Source organism: Pinus tabuliformis, chromosome 1_1, assembly GCF_031772625.1.
Source record: "Pinus tabuliformis cultivar Carrire ecotype Pingquan chromosome 1_1, CPIR1, whole genome shotgun sequence".
Lineage (NCBI taxonomy): Eukaryota > Viridiplantae > Streptophyta > Pinopsida > Pinales > Pinaceae > Pinus > Pinus tabuliformis.
In genome coordinates this window covers 837,185,186-837,212,467 of record NC_142297.1, presented here as the reverse complement: position 1 = coordinate 837,212,467, position 27,282 = coordinate 837,185,186, and the positions used below count along the sequence as shown (strand labels likewise).

At 39.5% G+C, this 27,282-nt stretch overlaps 1 protein-coding gene across 2 annotated transcripts in view; it reads right to left on the bottom strand.

Annotated features, from left to right (window-relative positions):
- Positions 1-27,282, bottom strand: part of LOC149216741 (uncharacterized) — a 101,958-nt gene that overhangs the window by 10,346 nt on the left and 64,330 nt on the right. The window lies entirely within an intron of this gene.

The window sequence follows — 27,282 nt, the reverse complement described above, 5'->3', positions numbered from 1 at the left end:
TTCTGTTGAATTTGTATCATAAAACAAGAAAGATTGCTGGCAATCAAGATATGAAATATTTAATATACAATTTCAAAAGTGTCTGCTATCTTAATAAGGCTCGATAATTTTGTAAAAGAAAATTAAATGAAAAAACTTATAAATTAGCCCCAGGAAAAGGCATATATATATTGAAAAGATATCACCTGAGTCTGCAAAGAGTAAGGAAGACAAGAACATCCACATTTGATCTAAATCTAAGCTTCATGATACAGGAAATCAAGTACACATTTCCAAAACGGAAATGCAGTATAAACATACGCATGATAAAATTCATACTTGTGTACACACACACATATATATATCAAGTAGGTGTAGCCGGTTATCCTCCCCACACAGGTTCCAGTCCAACCAATATTCACATGCTCGCTCCTTGGGAGCCATTTCTACATGAAAGATAACCAGCTTGCTTAGACACGAGGGTTTTCCGTGGATATAGCTAGTATCAATCTCTGGTACAGTGAACCACACAATATATATATATATATATATATATATATATTGTTTATCTCAAGTGGTTGGCAGGAATGATTGTTATCCTCCCCACCCAGGTTCAATTCATGCAAGTGACATGTTAAGTTCATAATGAGTATATTGTTATAATGGCTTTGAGCCTTGTTGTTATACATCCTTGAGCCCTTGAAAATATCTTACCCTTGCCCTATGGGCTGGGGGTGGGGTGCGAGAGAAAACAGTTGAAAAAAATTATATATATATAGTGCTATTATATAAATATCACATTACATTGAAACCTAGAAGGAAAGCATTATGAACAAGAACATTTAAATGACAAGCAACGTTCCAACTGCCACCATCAGTTATATTGTGATTCTCATCATTATCACCCTTTGCCTCTACCTCAATCCTCAAGGAACATCAGTCAACACCATCCGATTTTGATGGAACTACCAAATCCAAGCTCTAAATATGGTAGAAAAAGCTTAACATGCCAAATCAATGATTTTGGTTTTGAGTGAGGTGTACATTTTTTCTAAGACCACAATAGAGGAGTCCAACAATCAATATATAGTACTACTACATAAATATCACATTATATAGAAACCTAGAAAAAAAGCATTATGAATAAATGAGCAAGAACATTTAAATGACAAGCAATGTTCCACCATCCCTTATATTGTGATTCTCATCATCAGTATCACCCTTTGCCTCTACCTCAATCCTCAAGGAGCATGAATCAACACCACCCAATTTTGATGGAACTACCGAATCCAAGCTCTAAATATGGTAGAAAAAGCTTTACATGCCAAATCAATGATTTTGGTTTTGAGTGAGGTACACACTTTTTCTATGAAAACAATAGAGGAATCCAACAATCAATATCTCCAACATCAAGATACATAAAGAGCTTGGTGCTCTTGATTAATTGCCAATCCCATACCCTCATAAATGATAGACTAATGAAATACCGCAACCTTAAGAATTCTGAAATCATGAAAACTCTTAAGCACCAACCGACAGGAGACACCAATCTTCTCTGCTACATTGTAGAAACAAACCTACAGTGGACACCTAAGTCGAGTGCATAACTATCAACGCTTACACTTCTTAGCACAGTTCCTTCATTAACCTTTTTAAATAGGCGCTTATACATATAGTCGAGCGCTATGCTAGTGCTTTACTATTTCAGGGAGCTCCCTTCAATCCAACCTTTTCACTTTAGTGCTTATGCATATTATTTCCACATGCCCAAACAAGAAGCCCAAGAGATTTTATATCAATAAATCAGAGAACTCAGCACAAACTTTAACTCATATCGAGACGGGGCAATGGAGGCTTCTGAAAAACCAAATTTCAATTTTTATCAAGAAATCAAAAAAAAGCATGAAATCACTTAACATTGGAAGAACTCATAAAACATGAACCTTCAACGTACAGACAATGGGAAAAGCTTACGTCAATTATCGATGAATATTTTGTCAATTGATGGATCAGGGGCACCAAATATCAAGATATCAATGTTTTCAACATATTTGCACCTCAAAAACATTCGAGTGTTCATATGTCAAGCTAGTGCTAGGCTTTTCATAACCAAGCACTGTGACCAAGAATAGTTCTATCAGATATTGGAAGAATTTAACTAACCTACACCCTTTTGGATATAATGTCGATGTGAAGATATGACAAGGGCTCTTAACCCTCGGGTGCAACACCTTAAAAATCCATGTAACCGAAGTTGTGACCAGGGGTTACTATACCAGATATCATAAGAATTCAACAAGCCTAGGCCCTTTTTGTTGATATGGTTATATGTCGAGGGCATTAAGCCCTTAGGCACAACACCTTAACACCTCCATAACCACAGGTTTGACAATGGGCTACAATATGTCGAGGCATCAAGAAAATGGTGAGGGTCTGATAGACAGATGAGCAATTGACGCCCAAATGTTCGTTTGTTAACTAACAATAAAGCCCTGAAATTGTGGATTTTGCTAGGCTTTCGCGTTATAACCAATTTTGAAGTTTCTACAATAAATTTGAGGTTTCTTCCTTGTGCTCCCGCCTTAGAGCAATTTTGGCGTTTCTTCAATATTTGCCCCACTTCTACTTTTCGTGCCTAAATTGGCTCTCGCCTTAGATTGTGCTCCCCTTTGGGTCGTGCTCCCACCTTGGGGCCTCCCCCTAGCTTTGACATCAATGACAACATTATTCAACAATAGAGACCCAGGGGTGACAAGTGTAGGGGGCATAGTCCTTGCTCCTAGGGGAAACAAAAATTGAATTGTGAATTGTGAATGAGGTATCAAGACAACAACAAACAACCAGGCAGAGGCTTACACACTCCTACAAAGAATAACATTTATAAACTCATCCAATGTGAAGACTTTGATAACCATTAAGGACCAATGTTATTGAAAATGGCCAATCTGACTAGTTTGGAGGCAAAAATAGTCCAACCACTTGCCACAAACCGGAAAGGCCCAATTCGATACTTCACGGAATTGCCCAACTCCATACATAACCAATCGGTTATGTATGGCATTGTACGATGCAACTAAGAACCCACAAAAACTCAAATTAAAACCAAAAAACAAACATAAGAGTGGGTCAGCCTAATACTTAACCTTAGCGACCTAATAATAATATGTAATTAATTGTAATATTAAACTTTTAAAGTAAAGGTGGATCCAACCTCATTGGATTGCACATGGGGAAGTCGAATTTTAGATCCCATTCAAAATTCAAACAATTTTTAGGATTTCAAGATTGGCAAGATTCCAATGTTTCCATTGGAATATTTTATGCATGAGGGGGTATGGAGCTAGCATTTAATCAAGAGCACCAAGCCCTCTATGCCCCTTGATGCTGGCATTGATTATTGAACTCCTTTGTCATGACCCTAGTAAAAATGTACCCTTCACTCAAACAAAATCGTTGATTTGGCATGTTGAGCTTCTTCTATCTTATTTTAATGCTTAGACGGTGATATTCATGATGAGGATCCCAATATAGGCAATGTCTTTTATGATATATAGTTACTTGTAGCATGATTTCTTTTGGACTCAGGAAGCCATTTAGAGCCTCTTTGTTAATGTATTTTTGGTTTAGAGATGGATTGCACTCGATGTTAGTTTTGTTATATGCACCCTTACTACATACATGAGAACTTTTGCATATTTGTGTATAATGGTTTAGATTCATATGGATACACACACACACACACACAACCATATATATATATGAATATTTTATGTATTTTTTGGCCAATCGACTTTTTGGACCATTTTTTCCCGATTCTAGTCCAGTTCATATCTTTGGGGTCAATCGGTTCAACGACCAGTCCAATTATCATAACATTACTGGAGACTCATCCATAACTATCAATCTAATGACAACTTTAAATCCCCATAAAATAGCAAGTTGGGTCATCTCATAGCTAGAATTAAAAAGGAGGTTCTACATTTCAAGGATATCAAGATTTTTCATGTTTTGAGGAACCTAAATCGACAAGCAAACAACCACACCAACAGGACCTCAATATTAAATAAAGGAATCCTAAGAGAAAGCAAGGAAATTTCTTTTTAAGCTAACCCCCAAGTTCATAATTCTATCCTTATTTGCATGTTTCTATGTTCCAAGCGATTTTGCACACAAGTCATTTCATTAAAGCCAGCATATACTATATAGATAGAGGTAGGATGTAGTTTGCTCCATCCTCAAAGCATCCTCGGACGTGCCACTCTTAACTCATTTTTGGCATTTTGGAACAATGGGAAACTTAATGCAAGAGGAAGGTGGGAATATGGATTATGACGAAGGTGACGAAGTGCAGTGAAGACTGGTAAGGGACTTCTGTGATTGTCATCTCTGACTTAGCTATATTTCCAAGTAAGCCATCTCAATAGAGCACTGTTGGTTTATACAATTGTTGGTGAAATTATTTTGGGGCAAACCATGTCATTTTAGATTTGATTTGGTGTTGTTTGTATCTCTTTGCAATGGATTTAGATTGATGTTTGGTGTCTTCTAGCTTTGGGGTCTTTTCCTGTTTCATAGAACTAGTAGCAAGGGGTTAAGTATCTCACCCTCTGGATTTCGAATAGTCTTCTACTATGGCTTGCTTTGAATTTTCAATTCTAGGTAATGTTGGGCAATGTTGGTTATCTTCAAAGTGGAACTTGAACTAGCAATTATGTTGAGAATTCAATAGGGAAATGTATATATTAATTCTCTTAACTTGATAACTGTTTGTGTTACCTTTTTACTTATTAGCTTTGATATTTCTTATTCCAATGTGCAATACATCAAACAGCTACCAAAAACAGTAAAAACAATGACACAGAATATAGGCTGCAAGCCAGGGCCATCCATGTGTTGGTGCAGACTGAATCAAAGTGGTTTCACTTATTCATTTACGAGGCATGGGCATACAAATTCTCTCTCTCTGTCTCTTTTTCTCTCTGGAAATTATGTAATTCCAGCCCTTGCCAACCTCGAAACATTTAGAAGCTTGAAAACTAACATATCCAACAGTAAATAGATAATAAAATGTACCCAATAATAGTATTGTGACAACTATTATAAACTTTAATGCATGCCCTTTTAAATGTATCAAATATGCAAGGTAAAGTTCATTAATCTCAAACTTCAGAGCTAATTGAAAGTAAAAGTAATGTTCATTAATCTTTAACATTAGAGCATATATACTTTAATGCATACACGCTTAAATATAGTAAAGTTAATTAATGTTTAACTTTATACATATTAAAAGTAAAATATGTTCATATTTAATTTCAAAATTAAAGTTAATATATTAAAACATATTTAATAAATAGCTAACCTTACCTTTTATATTAAATACAATACTAAATATTGTTAACTCTACCTTTTGTATATTTAATTTAGTTAACTTCAAAGCATAAAATTATTATATTCAACTTTTTTAGTGTAACTCACTAATATTTAACTTATATAAAATCATTAATGTTGAATATTTATAAATGATTCGTTAATTATAAAATTATTGATCTAATATATTAACTAATTAATTATATACTTATTTAATATTTCTATGTGAATTTCAATATTAAAATTTATAAAAATATATTTATAATTTGTGTACTTGTCATTTTCCTACTGTATTCAGATCCTGGTTTTTCAAAACACTGGAGGATCGATATCTAGATTCGCGCCCTAATAACTTAGGTTGGAACCACTCTCAATTCCTAATTGGATGTAGCTCAGGTGGTTTGAAGATATGATGCTATCCTCCCCACCCAAATTTAATTGTCACATGTGGCATGTTATCGTTGACTCTATAGGGACTCGAAAGGCTCCCTCTCAAATTTCTTCTATTATCAGGACTAGAGATGTTTATCCCAGTGTTGCCAAAATTGCGATTTTTTTTCATTTTCCGGACAATATCGCGCGATTAATTCAACGATTTTTTCATTTTGAAAATCTGGACTTTTTTTGGCCGATTTTTACCGATTTTTACAATTTTTCCCCTCGCCGATTTACTCCCGATAACGATTTTCGCAACACTGGACATTATCCCTCTTCATCAAGGAGATTTTCAGCAATAAATCTCAATTCTTGCATGCCATGCGCCACCCTAAGATGACCAAGCCAATTACCCCATACTTCCCTATTGGTTTGCCAAACCGAAGCAACAAACAACAAGAGAGATCTAAAGTGGACTAGACAACATGATGGTGAGACCCTAGATTTCTCTTCAACCTCGCCCTCCAAGAGACCACTCGATATTATTGAGACTAGCTTGAAGGTGTCGGTCTATACATTACACCACACATTCTCAAAGCATTAGAGAGATCAGCTCCAGACAAATCCAATGTAGAGCACCTCCCACCCATTAGACTACCTCCCATTGTAACCAAAGATCCATTCAGAGTTTCCTTCTTTTGAGATCAGATGCTAGGATTATCCCTAGTTTGTATTTTGCACATTAAGTGGGGAGGGGGAGAGGGGAATATTAGAGAAAATAAAACTTATTTTCTCAAATATTCTCCCCACCCCCACTCTATATATCCCCCCCCCCCTCAACTCATTGTACAAATGGGGGATACTCCTAGTATCCGAGGTTGAGAGAAGGAAACTTAGAATGGATCTCTGGTTACTCCACCAGATTTGGGAGGTAGTCTAATGGGGAGGAGGTCCTCTATGTTGGATCTGCATGGAGTTGATCTCTCTAATTCTTTGAGAATGTGTGGCCTAATGTATAGATTGACACCTCCAAGTTGGTCAAGGTTCACACTAGCCCTTCAAACAATCACAGGCTAATCTGACAGGGGGCATGATGAAGTCGGGAAGTTGCACGTTGAGCAGTCGCAATCCGAGTTGAATTACAGTCACAAGGTCAATAGAGAGAGGGTGAGTGAACGCAATGATCTATATTGAGATACAATGGCAGGTGAGTAGGGTAGAACCATTCAGAGCTCCTAGAACAATCCATCTTATTTAAAATAAGAAATTTGTGAAATTGAAGGACCATGGGGGATGTTTGAATTAGAAGCACATAAATCAAAGGATGGCTATAGAAAATAACTTAGTACACAATATATGAAGATATTGCATGGGAGAGAAAATAAAAATGGCATCTAAATTGCAACAAAAAGTTGTTAAGTTTTGCAAAATAGTCAAGCTGAAATCATGATCTTTTTGACTCATAGTCACCTTGGAGAAAATTAAAAAAAAAAAACAAAAAAAACAAAAAAAAACAAAAAAAAAATTACATAAACTATTTAAATCTTTGAATTTAGGCTTATGTAATCCATATTATGAAAAGTAAGAAAACTTTCAGTAAAATCACATCATCAGAGTTTTGTCGATGTGTTTCGAACCATCCAATGTGGTTCATCGTTAGGACAAGATTACTAAGAAAAAATATATATTTGTGCACATAAATATAATTACGCACAATTACACATCAAAATGCATAAAATTCATTAAAGTAGATGGGATCACTAAGAAACTAATAAATAAGCATATGTTCCAAATAGAATCATAGATGGAGAGTAATTGAAGGAACTAATAAAGCTCGGACATCACAATCCCTTTGACTCAAATTTGACATGGACAAAATTTGAAATACATAAAGCATTCAAATTTTAAATTAGAAAATGTGTATTTATGCCCATCAATGTAAATACAAACACTTAGACACTAAATATGCATATTTGTTGATTTACATAGAATGAAGGGATCGCAAAAGGGTAGTCTTAGAATAGGGTAGTCCACTGACCCAATGGATCCTTGGATCACAAAGCCAGATTGGACGCCTGTCACTTCCAACTCCTACTGCCTGCCACTGCGTAGTACCAATGCCAGCTGGGAACCCCACGTGCCATATAGCTACTCATTGAATGTTGCTAGTAGACGGATATCTGATGCCTGCAATCAACTCAATGTATGCGGAGCTGCCTCGCTCTTGCCAACCATCACCATTAAGTCTGCCATCCGCACTCTCGATGATGTGCCAATATCATGTCTAGATCCGAGACACCCACTAGAAAACTGTCTCAATCATACACGGCATCTTTTGCTCATGCAAAATCCCAACATGCCCTACAAGAGTGGCACGTGTCTACCACATGATCAGATCCCAAAATGTGGGCTTAGTGATGAATGGCATACCACCCTTGCTGAAGATCACCTCATCCCCTAGCCTATGGTTGCCAATTCGTGCACCGACCCTGCTCCTCCAGTGGAGAATCTCTAGTGTGCCCCTAATGCACTAAATCTCATATATTCGTCTTAGGAAAACTCCCCAAATCCTGTTATCCACAATGTGGGCCTCAATCGAACACAACAAGGCTCCCCTCAACTGCACAGAATGCCAAAGTGTGAAAGATGCATGGGTTCTGATGGGTATGACCAAGAACCTGTGTGGAGGCTCTCGCCCAACTTTGTGGTCGATCCTCTCTCCAAACTCGGGTGTGTCCTCCATAATGGCATGCCTAACATCCTCGTCAAGAGATCTCCCTGTTAGCAGCACTCCCCCAGTCTGTTGTTCATCCCCACACTCTACTGCATATAACCATGTATCCTTGTGCCCCTTCGCATACAACTACACCCAATTGCACATCTTTGTGCACAATTGGACCCCGCTACATTTTGTCGCATCACCCCAAATCAGTTGGTATCCCTCTTGTATCGAGGTGTCTATCATTCTATGAAGATATGCACTGGCGATGTGAACCACTCCTCCTACTCTGCAATGCAACCCTGCACACCACTGCGTACCACCATGCACCTCCATGCTCCTCTGCATACAACTGCTCATCGTTACACATCCCTATACCCCATTGGATGTCATGGTCTAAAACTAAGTCAACATGCATCAATCTGCATCTTGCCACTATCACATATCCATAACTACAAGTGAGTAGGCCTCCCCTCCTAATCCTCCCTGAGAGATAGGAAAGGAAAATCTCTCTATGTGCCAGTGTTGGTGACACTATGGCGATGCTCCTCAATGACCTCTGCACCACTCATATCCGGAGGGAATCCTCATCCCCATCCCCATACAAGGCTTTGTCTAGTGGCCCGCCAATGCCACCTCCACCAATCAGTCCCTGCTAGAGTACGTTGATCATCCTATGACCCCATGCATGGCCAACATGCCAGGACAACTCATGGAGTCTATCTGCAACCCTATAAATCCAGTCGGTCACTAGTGTTGCTCGGGACTCTAATGGAGATCTAAAAATGTGTGTGCACTCAATCACCGAATCCATCACACAGCTACTACCGTCATCGACAGACTCCATGATGTGATGGGGAATCCCGCCTGGATCCCAACAATAGTCTGGTCCTCAGACCCCTCTGGTAACCCATGGCCCCTACTAAACTATGGCCATGGATATATCCAGACACCTAGCTCACTCCACCCAGTGCCAACTCAATACCTCTCACCATCCACCCCCATAAGAGGGATTGAATGCAAGAACATTTGTACACATAACAACTCCACCATGAGAGTGTTGCACTTTGCACGATCTGTGTCACCTCGTCTCCTTGTCCTGGTCAACGCATAAGATTTGTCAAGATAACTCTACCTCTCTCTCTCTCCAATGAACAAAGGTAACCTAACAGTGTTGCAAGTCCCCTCTATGTGTGCCTAAAGAGAGCTATTGACTAAAAGTACTGTAGCTCTGTAGGTTGCAAGTGCATTTGTTTTCTCCTCATCAATGGTTGTTATAATTGGAAACTAGGGCCAAATTCCACCTTGGGACAGCTCATTTGATGACGATGGTGTTTGCATTAAATTCCACTTTTTTAGAGGGGACCAAAATTGATCTAAAGATCATCTAATTTGGACAAGCAGAAGTATGTTTTTGAATTTATGCCCACACATGTGCAAATTGTTCGGGTCGGCCACATCATCATGTAGGCTCATGAAGCCCAATGGACACGACTCTTCACCCTCAACGCCTTGTATAAATACAAGTGACCTCTTACCTCATTTGGCATCATCATCACTCACACATTCTTCTCTCTCCTCCTCTCATTGGTTCATACAACATTGGGCATCTCTCTCTCTCTCATGTGTGGCATGAAGAGGACGAATTTATGGACAAAATTGCAGGGCCGAAAATTTCAAGAGTTGACTAGGGGCTGTTTGACCAGAGTTTTGACTGCAATTTTTGGAGGAATATTTTTTATTGACCAAGCAGCATTGACTGTCATGGAAATCGATATCTTTTGGGTTGTTTGACCTGCGTTGACAGCAGAGTTAAACGCAAAGTTGACCAAGTTTTATCGCAGTTTTCAGGATTGTTTTGGGCTGACTTCGACCACCTTATCAGACCGAATTTGACTGGGTTTGACTGAGCTCCAAGTGGATTGTTTGTTGTTTCATTGACCGTCGTTGACTTCCCAGTTAAGGCTAATTTGGTTGTTTTTAACTAAGAGCAGTATTGCAGATTTTACAAGGTTGCTTTGGTTGGACAATAATTTGGCAAGTTAATTTTGACTTTGACTTTGTATTATTGTATTCTCTCTCTCTGTTGAACATTTGATATAATAATAAGAAGATTTGATCAAAGGGTTTTCCCCACATTAGAGTCTTTCCCTGGCAACCGCCACATCTGGTGTCCTCTTGTCGTGGCTTGTCTTCTGCATTTTATTTTATGTTCTATCTACAGTTATTATCTATGTGATTGATGATTAATGTGATTGCTATTGGAAATCTAAATTGTCATTAGGCTAAAGAAAGATTAAAGTAATTGTGCTAAGCATAGAACATAACATTGTTAACTAAAATTAACATGGTATCAGAGCCCATGTGAAGACAAAACCCAAGCAAGAGAGAAAAGAAATCACTAAAGGAGATCTGTTAGATAAGATCATTGGACTAGCCTCAGTGGCTACTACATCTTACTTCAAATCTGACTATCATGCATGGAAGATGAATTTGGACTTGACTTTGGAAGAGTGTGATGCTATGGATTATGTGCAGGGAAAAGTGGTGAAGCCTCCTTCAAACGCACCTGCTACTACAAAGATAAAGTACAAGAAAGGTAAGGTCAAAGCTAAAAGAATTATCATAGACTCCATTCAAAAGCATTTGGTTGCCTATATTTCTGATTTGGGAACATCTAAGGAGATGTATGATAAGCTGATTGGGATGTTCAAGTAAACAATGCAAATCAAATATTCTTTCTCAAGAACAAGGTTAAGGACATCAAGATGGACAAAGGGGATTCTAATCAATCCTACTTCATAAGGATCACAGAAATCAAGAATGACCTCTATCTATTGGAGAAGTAGTTGTTGACAGGGAGCTCACTCTCATCGCTCTTAGAGATCATACAAGAACATGGGATGTGTTTAACACCACCATTCTCAACAATGGCAGAATTCCTAGTTTCGATGAATTGTTGGCTAGATGAACTCAAGAGGAGACAAGGACGATGGAGAGAGACCAGCCCTCAAATGGAAATGAACCTACTGCTTTCTCCACTCATGCAAAGAAGAAAAATAATGTTGCTCCAAGAAAACAGGGTCAAAGGTTCAAGCAGGGATTCAAAGAAGGAAGGAAAGGAAGGTGCTACAATTGTAACAGGTTTGGTTACTATGCTAGAGAGTGTCGTCACAAGAAGGATTCTCCAAGGGATGACAACAACAACAACAATTACAAATGCAATTGCAATCAAAGAAACAACAAGTTCAACAAAAAAGGAAAGAGGAATGCTCCCACTGCTCGATATGGAAAAGGTCGACCTCCCAAAAGGACGAGAAATTCCAGGTATGAAGAAAGTAATGTTGTAGAAAAACAAAAGGAGTTTTATCTTATTTCCGCTCTATCTACTGCCACTCCTCCAAATACTTTGGATCTAAGTTGCAGGAAACGCAGGTACAGGGTTCGTTTCCGGCCGGAAACGAAACGAAAACGCGTTTCCGCGTATCGTACGGCCTGGAAACGCGTTTCCGGCCGTACAGGCACGTTTCCCGAAATGGAAACGTGCCCGTACGGCCGGAAACGCGTTTCCAGGCCGTACGGGCCCCGTTTCCCCAAAAAAATGACTTGTTTTTTAATTTTTTTTTTCTAATTAGTTTTTAAATTTTTTTAGGGTTTCTAAGCTGTTCTAGAAACCATTTCTAAAGTTATAAAAGAGCAGTGCTAACCCCAGTACCATAGTAAAAGTCTGCGCCTCATATCTGTCCAACCATTTCTAAAGTTATAGTTATATATATATATATATATATATATATATATATATATATATATATTCGCGTTTCCCCGTTTCCAAAATTTGGGGAGGTCGCGTTTCGTTTCGCTTCCGCGTTTCGTTTCGCTTCCCCGTTTCCCCGTTTCGTGCAACTTAGCTTTGGATCATTAGTTGATTAATAGTGGAGCCTCAAGACACTATACTAGGTACAAAGAGGCCCCCTCAAATTTGATTGAAAATAAAACTAATTTGTAGATCATACTTGGAGATAATGCCACCTACCCCGTGAAAGGGAAAGGCACTATCACTACTCACTTGAATCAAGGTCAAACCATTCATCTACCAGAAGTGTTGTATGTACCCGATTTGAAGAAGAACCTGGTGTCTATTTTTGCGATGGACGATAAAAGTTTCAAGGTAACATTCATTGATGGAAAGGTACATATTTGGCAAAGAAACCCTAAAGATGCATTTGTAGAAATTTCTGTTTTCCCACCCTGGTTTTCAATTTCTCCTTATTTCTTCCATATAGTTAAATGCCCTTTCTCATAACCATACATTTAACACGCTGAAAAAAAATAAATTTGCTGAAAACACAAATTCTGGAAATTTTACAGAATGCTGGAAATTGCAGAAATAAAAATCAGCAGTAATAAACAGCGATTAAAACACATTTAAACACTGAGATTTTTGGTCAATGTGACCCTGGAAAAACCCCCTACAACTCTTGGGGAAAACCAGTTTGAGAGCTCTTCTTTATTTCTGAAAATTTCCTTTTACAGTGAGAAATTTTCAGCAAAAATCAGCAAGCAAATTTACAACTTATCTCTTTTCCCATGCTTCACAGCAAACTGGAAATTACAGCAAACAGGACAGCAATAAATGTTGTACGGTCTCCTCGATTTTCGTGCCCACTTTCAGCATTAAATGCTGTTGTATGGCCCTCGTTTTGCGTGCAGAAAAACCAGCAAACTGCTCCTCGATTTTTGTGCAAACCTCTCCTCGAAAATCGTGCCAAAATCTGCCTTTCACTGTGTGCTGAATCAGCTGTACAAATCTGCTCAACTGCTGCCTTGGAATGTGTGCCAAGCTGCTGTCTCCTTCTCCTCCCTGCTCAGAAATCTCTCTTGCTCTCTTGCTCTCCTTCTCCCAATCTGCTCATGAAAGAATTGAATCGAATGTGATATTTTCCTCATTTTCCTCCCTTAATATAACTCCAAATGACTTTTGGGTGACCCAAGTGACTTTTCGGTGATCTCTAAATCCAATGGCTGAAATAGATTTAGATCAATGGCTGAGATTAAATGCTCATTTAAATCTCACTTTTTATTTTTTAATTCACCCCACTTTAATAAAGACCCACTTAGTCATTTATTTCCAAAGTCACTTTTCCTTTCTAATTTTTCATTGACTTTATAAAAGTCACTTTAAAATTAGACTTAGTAACTTTATCACTTAAAGTCACTTTTAAATTAGATTTAACTTTATAAAATTATAGTCACTTTAGGAGAAAAATTAAATTCTTTTGGACACTTTTCCCTAGGCCAAAGATCAAAGCCTAAGGGAACCACCTGTCCTCCGGTACCAAATTTCAACAGCATTTACACTTGGATTTAAGGTTGAAGCATCAAGTTGGAGTAAGTCCTTTGGGAGCCTTGACTTTTGATACTTCTCTTCAATCTGAATTATGGCACCGGAGATTTGCCTACCTTCATTACAAAGCCTTACCTGGGGTAAGGAAAATGGTCTCAGGTATGCCCAAGTTCAACATGAATCATTAAGGGTTTGTCAAGGTTGTGCAGTTGGGAAACTTACAAGGGGACCATTCCCTTCAAGTGAAAGTCAAACCACCGACATCATTCAATTGGTCCAATCTAATCAATCTAGTATGTTGCCAGTAACATCATTAGGAGGATACTTATACTATGCAATTTTTGTGGATGACTTCTCTTGCAAAACACGGATCTATTTCTTGAAGAAGAAGAACGAAGTGTTCAGATGGTTATGTTCTTTCAAAGCCTTGGTGGAAAACCAAACAGGGAAGAAGATCAAATACTGAGGACTATGAATGGAACCGAATATGAATCAAATGAATTTAATGACTTTTGCAGAAACCCTGGCATTAAGAGGGAGACCACCACTCCATATACTCCTGATAAAAATGGAGTTGTTGAAAGGAAGAATCGAACATTCATGGAAACCACTCGTGCCATGCTCCATGATCAAGGCCTATCAAAGTTTTTATGGGGAGAAGTTGCCAACACTGTCGTGTATGTTCAAAATTGAAGCCCACATCAAGCATTGGATTTCAAGATACCCGAAGAAGTTTTCACTAGTAAGAAACCTGATGTTTCTCATTTTAGAATATTTTGTTGTCTCGAGTATTTTCATGTGCCTAAAGAGAAAAGAAACAATTTGGAAGCATCTAGGAAGAAAGGTATATTTGTGGGCTACAGTGAAAATTCAAAGGCATATATAATCTATGTGCCTAGTCAAAGAGAAGTGGAAATAAGCCATGATGTCACTTTCGATGAAAATACAACCCTTGGGAAAGCCAGAGATCTCCCTATCCCAAGGAAGGACAATGATGATGTTGCAGGAAAGCAGGATGAACCTCTGACAGATGATTCGATGCCCAATGTTGAAGGCCCGATGGATCCCATAGATCCAACTCCCAGTGGTCCCTCTTCCTCAAGGAAAAGACCTTTGTGGCTCAAAGATACTCTCGAAGATGCTAAAAGACATATTGCTCCAGGAGGGACATTCTGCGAAAGTAAGAAGTCGAACAGGTATCAAGGGTACTTAGCTACTATGAGTATTATAATTCAATCTGAGCCATGTACATTCGAAGAAGTCATAAAGCACCAAGTATGGAAGGATGTGATGAATGAGGAGCATGAATCAATCATGAAGAATGATGTTTGGCATGAAGTTCCTAGACCCAAGGACAAGTCTGCAGTCACCTCAAAACGACTATACAAAAATTATTAAACATGGAGTTGATGGGAGTGCTAAAAAATATAAGGCAAGGTTCGTTGCTCAAGGCTTCTCTCAAAAGGAAGGAGTGGACTATGACGAGATATTCACATTGGTTTCACGATACACCACTATATGATCTATTCTTGCTCTCGTTGCCTCTCAAGGATGGAGCCTTCACCAAATGGACGTTAAGACTGCTTTCTTGCATGGCTCGCTTAAGGAGGATGCCTACGTGGAACAACCTCAAGGGTCCGAAGTACAACATCGAAGGACACACGTATGTAGGTTGAAGAAAGCCCTCTATGGGTTGAAGCAAGCCCCAAGGGCTTGGTATGAGAGGATTAATAGTTATCTTATGAAGTTGGGATTTACAAGGAGCGATGTTGATCTTAACCTATACTTCAAGGTTGAAAAGAACATGCCTCTCATTCTGGTCCTTTATGTAGATGATCTCTTTCTAACAAGTGCAGACCCTCTCATTTATTAATGCAAGAGGGAGTTGGCTTCCGAGTTCGAGATGAAGGACCTGTTACCCACCACTTTGTGGGTGATATCCCTAAGAGAAAAAATTCTCCAAGATGGTCCTCAGTCAATAGCCAGCAGCCCCTTGTAGCCACAAGCTAGCTCAGTGTGCCATTTCTCCGCCACCCGAGCCACCCATGTGGTCCCTCACCCATCTATCATGATCGTATGTTTGAAGGTGGGCCTCCCAAACCTAAAGGTATGTCTTGTCATTTTGTAATTGAGTATTGAGTTTGCTTATCATGGACACTTATGCGCATGGATTAATGGGGGGATTCGGCGAAAAGAGTGGGCTAGGTCTATGCTTCTGACTCCTAGATCTCTTTTGGATGTTACCCTTGGATCTTAGTCCTATGGGATCTCTTTTACTGACCATTTGGTTTTAAGGTGGTACTACATGAGAAACCCTTAATTTTGTTGCATAGTCCTGCTCCCTCATCCACATATATCAATCCCCTTCCAATTATTATAACCCCATTCACCATCTTTCCCATCTAGGTCCACATAGGGTTGGCCTCCCCGTTCCATTGCCCCCACCTTGGGTTAGGCTTGGAACGATGCCCCGAAGTTTGAAGCAGCTAAAAAGAAAAGCAAAAGCATAAATGGCGACATTCAACAAGAAAATGTACCACAAGATGCAAAAGATGGTCGAGACAAAAATATTTAGCACGTGGGCAAAAGCCCATGCATGAGCTCTACCCCATGTATCACACTAGTTCCATAGGCCGTAGATGAGCTTTCTTTATCATTCAAGAACACATGATTGTCCCAACCCCTGGAGGGCAATGAACTGCCCCACCAAAAATGGGGTATCCACTATTAGATCTTACACATCATGCTCTTATCCTTTGAGTCCCGAGCAGTTGATCAAAGAAAGATCATAAAAGACAAAAGGCATATAAAGAAGGGTGGTAAAATCGAGGTCGAGGTACCTGATGTACCATGATTGCTCCCTCCTATACATTATATACCCAGTTGTGGGATTCCCTTTTTCTAACTACCATTGTACCCCGATATGTGGCTCAGGATTGCCCCTTTCGTTCCCTACTCCATTCACCTCTTTATCACATGCCACCACCATTTGAAAGAACGTAACTTGGACATACTATCTCCTCTAAAGGTAGAAACCACCTAATAAGGTACTCGGTTAACCCCCTTTGGAGTTTGGAGACATTAGCACATGCCAAAGCCCATTGTGAAAGGGTGTGCCATTATGACGTGTCCACTTGTTGACCATGGTTTGTAAGCTCTTTCTCCTGATTATTTTAATGACTTGTTGTGTTGGAAGGCTAGGCGACGCATTGGATCTTCTACGGGATTGCAGATGGTTTCCATTCTGAGTTTCGTCTCCCTATACGGGGTCCTAACTCTCCAGAGGTCTACATTAGCACGTGAACGGTGTGTGTAGAGAGTTTAGGCCTCCACAACAGTAGACAACACTCCATGGATCCCCAAATATGTTCAAATATTGCTCGAGATCCACCTATTGGATGAGGAAGATGCACCTAGTACACCATGCTTAGTCGGCCCCATAGTTACACCATACACTTGGCAGGTGACCCAAGACTTGTACACTGATGTGGCATCATTTATTCCATCATTTGAGCCCTTACAAATGGTCTACAGGCATCTTCGACTTACCTGGAGACCCATGAGGTTATTGATGTGCCCCCACACCCACTAGGAGCACCACAGATTTTTTGTTTGGAGAACAAGGAACCACCCCCTTGTCCATCACTTTTCAGAGTCCCGCTCATCATCATGGCACTTACGGACCTCATCATGCCTCTTGGAGGACCCAACAACATGCATTGCTTATCATTTGACCGCTTGAGAGGCCTATTATTTTATTTATGATCTAATTTAGGGGCTTTTCACCAAAAGTTAGTTATTTGCAAATTATTTTATTTCAGGGGCTAATGTAGGCCCAATTAGGTAAGTCGAACTCCTAAGAAGTGTATAAATAGGAGTGACATGATTTCATTTTGGATCATCACTTGGATTGGATCATTCTCTTTCTTGAGATTTTCGCATTTCCTTCTTCGTGGACAAAGTTGGAGCATGGATGAATTTTGATGTTTGGATTGGATTTTCTTATCTTGGAGCTTCTTTGTTGGCAAGTGCATTGATAGTTGGATATATTCTCTTACATGTGAATATGATATTGATGTTATTTTCTTTTACTTTGTCACACACAATGATCATGGGATTTTCGCTATTTTAGGGCTAAATGTTGCATGCATTTACTGCTTCATTGTAGAATTATGTTTCTATATAGCATATCTCTATGTATGGGCCATGTTTGTTGAACGAATTGTCCTAGAGATCGAAGTTATCTTAATAAGCCATCTTCATTTGCAAGCGAAGTATAAACGCTTTAAGGTCACTTTCTTTTCTTCCCTAACATTGGACGAAGTTGCCCTTAGAGCCTCCTTGAGCTAGAAACAAGATCCTTCCTCATAATTCTTCTTGACTCCATATCCCTAAAGGAATTAGGCACTGATCCACCATAAGGTGATCACCTTAAAACCTTTTTTCTTCACCTTTTCCCCCTCTTTTCTAGGTCTAGCCACGCTAGGCCACCTAGGGCATCATTTTCCCAACAAAGTAGCCATATAAAAAGTTCGATCTCCTAGCCTCTACTGCGTTGGTGTGTCATCAAGGCCTCCTCCAATTTGAAGAAATTATAATAGTGGGATTGCGAGATATCCCAAGCCCTAGCTCTGAGATCAAACTTTGCCCTGGTGTTCCCAAGGCTAGTGCCTCATAGGATCAATTTGACACCTTTAAGTGAAAATTCTTGTTTTGATCCCTTCCCCTTCCTTGTTTAGGTTAAGATCATCATCAGTTGCTAAACTCCGTCTCCTTAACCTAGGTTGGGTCCACTTGGCCCTGTGTGGTCTCATTTCTCATCAAAGGCAATTCTTCTAAGACAACTCGGGAATCCAAGTCACATTCCCTTAACCTAACCCTTAAATCATATCCATTCTTAAACTTCTTCTAGGGAAAGGATCATTAAGGTCACTTTCAAAATCCATGAGTGGTTGTAGATATACTTTGTTATGCTTTTGGTATGCTCTACAGTGTTCTTGATGCAATCAATTTTACCAATATCCTCAAGCATGAGGTCTATGCAATGTGCAGCACATGGGATCCAAAAGATGGTTACCTGTTTTTCCTCTAACACTTTACCAGCAAGAACATAGTTAGAGGCATTATCCGTGATGATCTAAACCAATGTGGAAAAAGTCGAAGTCGAGATTAATTCAGCAAGGGTCCAAAAGTTGAAAAACTCATCAAAGTCGGGAGTTTTTTGAAAAAATCAACAAAATTAAAAAAAAACACAAAAGTATTAATTTTTTTATATTTTTTTTAACATCTAGAGTATCCACAACATCAAATAAATGCATTTCCACATAAACATGTAAAGAAAGCTATATATAATATGTATATGAAGTCTAGTTCTACATCACATATCAAAATAGTGAATCAACTCCTGGATTTTGAGTCCTGTCTGAGTCTCAAATCTCAAGAGTCAAAATATCAACAAAAAATATAATAAATGTATATCATGAGTCATCTAAAAGTCATCAAGTAATCAGTCACTGAGATCCCCTTCCCCTTTTAATTTTTGCTTCCGCTAATTGTATTAAGAAATAAGTCATGCATTTATCCAATAGATTGTAATCTGCTTGGGTAATAAGGTTTCAAGTGGTAGGTCGAATGAAAATTGACAGTGAGTATCACAGTAGAGATGTGAAAATTAACGCTTGGTGACTCCAAGCTGCTTATTTTCTAAGAAAACAGTAGATGTCAGATTACTAACCTAGCCTTGACATCTATTATTCAAAAACTCTTGGAGGTAAAATCCACTTCTGATACATAACCTTTCCCCACATTTACAGGGAGTTCACCACTAAATAAGATTCCCTTTCAAAACATGCTCTCATTGCAAGAAGGATCTTTGCTGTAACAAGATTTCACAGGTACTTTGTTCTTGTCTGAAAAAGGGGTTCTTTCTTGCGGCACTGATTTTGTTTTTTTGGACAGGTTGTCGCTGTTTGAACTTCATGACCTCCTCTCTGTTGTTTCTTCTGGAAGCATTCAACAACTGTAACAACGTTTTTGATGGTGTGGAGTTCTTCCTACGAAAGATTGTTGTATGCCTGTCCTTTTGGTACTTTTGTAATCTTTTGAAGGGGCAGTGGCTATTAGAGTCTTGATCACTGAAATCCTGGAGGCTTATCCAATGTATACTTTGCTTTCTAACTAGAAATATGAAGTATAAAGATTTGTTTTTCCTTGGAAAACAAAATCATATCTTAACCTCAAAACTAACAGATTACAAATGAGACTGCTATGCTCGCAAGAAGTATGACAAACAATACAATGCAATAACTTGAAAATGCATGGACGGAAGCTTCAATTTACAATTTTTTCACCTTTGCGGCCTCTCTATCCGCGGCCTGGGAAGGGAGGCCGACTTTTTGTGTCAACTCCCGATTAAATCGGGAGTATAACGAAAAAATCACGATTTTTCCCTTTGTGAAAAAATCACCAAAAAGTCGGGGGATTAAATCGTTTAGTTCAAAAAATCGCGTTTTTAGGATTAAATCACGATTTTTTGCAGACCTTTTCCACACTGATCTAAACAACATTAGCTACCCCCACCTGTTCAACAACCTCATCCAAAAGTTGAAACAAGTGTGCATCTTTCACCTTATCAAATGCATCCACTAATTTTAGAAACATGGTTCCCTGTGGGCAAAAGATAAGAAAATTTATGATGGTATGGTTCCTTTGATCAGTGCATCCATCTGACATAATGGTACATCCTGTTTTCACCCATGAGCTTTTGAAATCTTTCAAATATTCATCAATGGACATAACCTCTTTTTGCAAAAGAGATCCCCTTAACTCATGCATCGTAGGGCCTTTGAAGCCCTTTCTAGCAGCAAATAAGGCATCAAACATATGTTCATAATATGGTGAACGAGAAGCATTGAAGGGGATATCAGCATCATACCACCATCTAGCTATGTAATCACAGGCAGATTCTCTCAATTCTTTCTTCCAATGGTCATCTAAAGTAAGCTACATTTTACCTCTATTAGCTTGAGGACCATGTGCACTATCAAAGGGAGAGGAAGGTGTGACTGTGAAATAGTTTTTGATATCACCCTTCCTTTTAATTTTACGCTTACCCTTTTCTTGAATAGACTCCAAAGAGGAAGGAACATAGCAAAAGGGGTTGGATGCATCAGTGCAAGGGATAGATGAAGAGCCATCATAATTAAAATTGGGGTTGGAAGCCATCATGTGTTTTATACTCCTCTTCCTCCCTATTTCAAATTCTATTTCTTTTTGCCTAGCATTTTCTTCCTCAAATTTCTCAAATTTTCCTAGCAACTCCTTCCTAATATCCCCAATTTGTTTTGTTGGTGTTGCACATGGAACGATTTGGCCTCTAATACCAGTCAAGTGTTGTTTCAGCCTATGAATGCCCCCTCAACCTCCCTTAATTTTTTTATGACAAAATTTGCAATGCATTTGATTATCAATCATCTGAGCATATGCCAATCAGCATCTTTCATTCTAGGACTTGTTTTCTGATATTTGGACTTGGAAATGAAAGGAAAAAAGTCTGAAAATGAAAAGAAAAGAAACAATACCTCTAGGCTCTAGCCTCCTCAATGCTGCTCCAAAAACCAACTCCTCAATGTTGCTCCAATAATTGCCCAAGAAGCTCCTCACTGCTACTCTAATGATTGCCCAAGAGGCTCCTCACTGTTGCTCCAAAAACCAACTCCAACTCTTCACAAATGCTCACACAAATGCAATCAGATAATTGTGAGGAAATGTAAGGGGGTTGGTAGCTTTTATAGGCTTGGGAGAGTGTATATGCATTGAGGAAAACCAAAAAAAAAAAAATCACCTTTCAAGTCCATCTTTCCCTCCCTTTTCCATCGCAGACGAGCTTGGCCTGATTATGACGGGCTCAACTGAGTCGGCCGGTCTGTTACCAAACCATCCGAGTCAGTGTTTGACTCAGCCACTTTAATAACGGACCAACCTTCACACGTGTTTTTGCACCGAGTTGACCCGGGCAAGGTTCCGGCTCAGTGAACAACGCCAAGTCCAATTCGGACCAGCCTGGTTTAAAAACACTAGTGTTACCCCATGATGGTTAACATGTGTGTACGATGAGTAGTTCACCTTCCCCTATGATTGAGGACACGTATGTAGGGTGAGTGGTTCACCTTCCCCTACGATTGAGGACATATGTGTGTTGGGTGAGTGGTTCACCTTCCCCTACAATAGACATATGCATAGGATGAGTGGTTCACCTTCTCCTATGACATATGAGCAGGATGAGTGGTCCACCTTCTCTTGTTGATGCCACAACATACATCCTACCTATGCAGTCCGGGACTCATGGGAAGTACCTCTCATCTGTAAAATGAGTTGAGAAAAGTGGATAGGGACCATAGCACTACCGATGGACGCATCATGGTTCTTCTTCATTATTCATATCACTCTTTAGCGGAGCAAAGATGAGATGAGATATAGAGATAATGATTGACGACAGAATGGCATGATGATCAATGATGATGGGTACATTGGCAGGTGGAATTCTCCCTAGTTTAGAGGGAGTGTTAAAATTGGCAACTTGGGCCAAATCCCACATTGGGACAGCTCATTTGATGAAGATGATGTTTCCAATAAAATCCTCTTTTTTAGAGGACCAAAATTAATATCAAGACCATCCAATTTAGACAAGCAGAAGTGTGTTTTTTAATTTATGCCCACACATGTGCAAATTGTTCAAGTCGGCCACATCATCATGTAGGCTCATGAAGCCCAATGGACATGACTCTTCACCCTCAGCGACTTGTATAAATACAAGTGACCTCTCACCTCATTTGGCATCATCATCACTCACACAATCTTCTCTCTCCTCTCATTGGTTCATAAAACATTGGGCATTCACTCTCTCTCTCACACGTGTGGCACAAGGAGGACAAATTGCTAGACAAAATTGTAGGGCCGAAAATTTCAAGAGTTGACCAAGTTTGACTAGCGTTGATCAAGGGTTGTTTGACCAATTTTCACTGCGATTTTTGGATGAATATTTCTATTTGACTAGGCCGCATTGACTGGCATGGAAATCAAGAATTTATGGGTTTTTTGACCTGCATTGACCACCAAGTTGACCGCGGAGTTGACTAAGTTTGACCACAGTTTACAAGACTGACTTTGACCACCTTATCAGGGCGAATTTGACTGGGGTTGACTGAGCTCCAAGTGGATTGTTTGTTGCTGCATTGACCACCATTGACTTCCTGGATAGGATTGATTTCACTGTTGTTGACTAAAAGCGGTATTGCAAATTTTACAGGGTTGTTTTGGACAATGATTTGGCAAGTCAATTTCGACTTTGACTTTGTATTATTGTACTATCTCCCTGTTGAACATTTGATATAATAATAAGAAGATTTGATCAAAGGGTTTTCCCCACGTTGGGGTTTTTCCCTGGCATCCGCCACATCTAGTGTCCTAGCTCTTCAACATCTTGTCAATATGACATGAGAATTGTGTAGCCAACCATGCGACAATATCCAAAAGGATGTGGATAGTATAAAATAGGAGCAAGAAAATTGAGCTAAGATAGCAATAAAGTAAAAAGTTATTGATTATATGCACAAAATGTTGTGTTACCACATTCAACAACACTGAAGGGAACGTTGAAAGCAAAGAAAGGAAGAACCTAGTAGGCACCCACCTGCATAGATTGAGTAGGCAGTCAGCAAAAACCAGAGCATCACAGTGTGAAGTATTCGCAAGATCACACTTGTCCTTCCAAGTAGAAGACCAAAATAAAAGTCCATGAGATCTTGAGGTATTTGCAACATCACACTATCACAATGTGAGATATTTGCAAACACATTATGTATTGATCTTATAGGGCCAGGAGGATATAAATATTATATCATATAGAGGAGAGAATTCCTAGCATAAAAAAAATAGCTTTAGTAACATAGGGGAGGCCGATTCTGGCATCTTTTGATATTCACGTCATTTCTTTTTCTCGTTGTGCTTACTTCCCCCCAAATCTCATCCCTTTTAACTCTCAACTGTTTAGCTCTTCATCATCTTGTCAATGTGACATGAGAATCGTATAGCAACTATGGGACAATATCCCAAAAGGATGTGGATAGTATAAACTAGGAGCAAGAAAACTGAGCCATGATGGCAAGAATGGATACAGCTATTGATTCTATGCACAAAATGTCTATGAGGGGAAAGTTGAAAGCATAGAAAGAACCTATCTTCTCCTGCTTGTCCTTCTCTCTGAGAGGACTCTGGGTACTATAGTGGCCAAACTAGCCACAATTGAAGCACTTGACCTTAGATAGGTCTTTCTTCTTCTTCGTCTGCTCCCTCTGCCCCTGAATGGGACCCTTTGATGCGAGGGCCACATTCTCTTCCTCCTTCACCACCTTTGATCTGTTGTTATTGTTGCCACTGATGGAGCTCTTTAACAAAGCTCGCCTCAACTCTTCCTATTGCAAATCAGCCCACATTTTTTCCCACCTTGGTAGCATGTCTCTGCCCAATATACCTTGGATGAAGACCAGCCAATCTAGTGAGACGTTGTTGAGTGCCAATCGCACTAGCTCTAATGGTTGAAGCACTGCCCCAACAGCTGCAAACTAGTCTCGAACCTCCTGAATCCTAGTGAGGAAGGGATCTATGCCTTCCCCTTTCTGCATCCTGATGCATCTCAGCTTCTCCTTCAGGAACATCTTCCGTTGCTCAGAAGTACCCTAGTATAGTGTGGAGAGAGCATCCCACATTTCTTTGGTGGTTCCCTTGGCCGCTATATGTGAGACTATATAGTCCCGGACTCCATCCAGGATCAATTGCTTTGCCCGCCATCTCTTTCCTATATTCCTTCAGCTGATCGGCATCCTGAGGAACTACCACCACATTATCAATGTAGGCTTTCAGGCCATATTCATCTAAAAGGAAGGATATCCTGGCCTTCCATCTGACATAGTTGGATGATCCATCCAACCTATCCTCATCTCTAAGCCTTGTAGTGGCCATTTTTGAAATTGACGAAAACTCCCTCTTTCCCTTTGCTTGGTTGTTGCTACTGCTACTCGCACTTCCTTCTGGAATGCGTAGATCTGCTAGCAGCCACTGCCAATATGCCTGAAAAAATCAAACTTTTGAGACCCGACATTCCCTGAGAGATAGTTTCCCTCTGTTGTGTGTGCTTTTCTCTTCCACCCAATGTTGGTTCTACTACTGCAAAACCCTTTGCGTCTAACCAGAAATCTGCTCAACGAAAATTTTAGATGCAGTTGATCCCTCTAACTACTGGAATCACTAATTTGGGAAACTCGATTTTTTTTTACCACCCTGCAACTGAAAATCAAATTGCTACCCAGCGACTCGACCTACCTGTCAATGAACTGCGCTGCCTCTAAAAATTTCGGCCTACTACTCCCTCTGAGCAGCGAAAGTTTCCTCTTCGCTTTTGAGCTTCCCCGTTGATCACTCATGCTCAACTACCACGTGAAAACTTCATCTATCACAGCAACTGGAAATTATTCTCGTAATTGTTAATTTGATTTAACAATTTATTTGCAGTTTGCTACAGCAAATATCAAATAATTCACACTGATTTTCACAAGTAAATTGCGGAAGAAAACAACGCCGGAAACTAAGAAAATACTAGCACACACACACATAAAATGACACTGTTATTTTTGGACAAATGTCCCCGACAAAAGCCAACTTGGGAAAATCGATGCAGCAGTTAGGGTTTTTATTATTATGCAGCAGTGAGAAACTTCGAGTACAATGTGAATGTCGAAATCTAGCTAACCTACAGAGAAAATATTGGCAAAAATACTAGAGGGAACTTTACCCTCACTCTAGGCAATTCCAGCACTAGACTGCCTCTAAAAAGCAAGTTGTCCAACTGGGTCTGCATAGGCTCTGCGTCACTCTAAAGCAACCTGCTCTGCGTGCTACCCGAACTGATTGTTATTCAAGTCATCATCTCTGTTGTTGACTGGGAAAAATCTTCTTTGGCATCTTGGACTCCTCGGGCTCTGGAACTGAAGACGTCTTCCCCTCTCAGCAAATTGAACTGCCTTCTGAGGCTTTTGCGCAACGTCCTAGAGAAATCTCGGCCTCTTTGCAAATGTACTCGTTGGATCTGGAAAACTTCCTCCAACCTCATTGTCCCTGCCCTTCACTATCTTTGTTGCCTCGCTAAAGCTCGAACTCTCTGACCACTGACTATTGCTGCTCTAGAAAATCGAATTCTCCAAGTGACTCTGGTGCATCTTCTCCAAGTGCCCATCGACTTCCTCTTATAATCCATTGTTGGAACACCAACGTTCAGGATTAAAACTTAATCAATGGCTAGGATCATCTTGGAGTTGATTCATGTGAGTTTCGATATGATTCGCACCTTGACTTAATTAATTTTGATTAATTAACCAATTTTCCTAAGTTTAGACTTCGAAAACATTAGAAAATAGGTTAATAATCTAATAATCCAAAAACGATTTCTTGGTTTTGGAGATCTCATGTATTCTAGCCTCTCCGCCAAATTTCGTGGCTAGAACACATCCAATGCTACAAAAACTAACACATATATCTTTGCAGTAGGGTCGAATCTGAAGCAGACATATATCTTGGCAAAGGACCAAATCTGACACAAACATATATCTTGGGAAAACACCAAATTTGGGCAAAACAAATCTCTAGGCAGACTAAATTTGTGAGTTACTTATCTCTATTTGACCAGGTTTGACATGGATTGTCTCTGGTCATATTGACTTGATTTTAGACTGTAAATATTAGATGTATCTCTTGTTGATTTAAATAATTTCTCTAAGGAAAAGGTTGTTGGGTTTTTCCCCCATGTAGCATTTTGTTTCTAATGTTGATGTCTTCTATGTAATTACTTTATGATGAACATGAATGAAAGAAAGATTTCATAAAGAAATCATAAGAAGTAATTACTAGTTTAGAAGACCTATGAAGGGGGCACCTTTGGAGTGTTCAAGAAGCATAGTTCCTCACATAACAGTTCGAAAATTCCAAAATAAAAGCCATGCGAAACCATCTGAGTGGTTTTGGAACTGTGGTTCAAGCCTGCAAAACCGTTTTGGAACCGCAGTTTGGTACCGTCATGGTTCCAAAAGCCCAAGAACTGCAAAAAAAGGACGGAATCACGATTTTGCCCGACAATCATCGACGGATCCATCTGGGACACGAATCCACCTCCTGGACCAGGGGCAGGGGATAGTTCTTGCAACATTGCCACAGGATCTTGATGCTGGATCCACATCGAGTTAGATCCATTTTCAGATTTGGATACAAATACAGATTCGTGTAGCATCCACCACGTATATGGTTCCTTCAAACCCGGAGATGGATCCCATGCTACTGAAATGGATCCTGAGCCAGCGAGCTCTCACAAGCCAAATCCCAAGCAACTAACATTAGAGTTTCAGGTTTTTTAAGCTGTATAAGTTATTAATTCCGTGTAGCATGTAGGTTG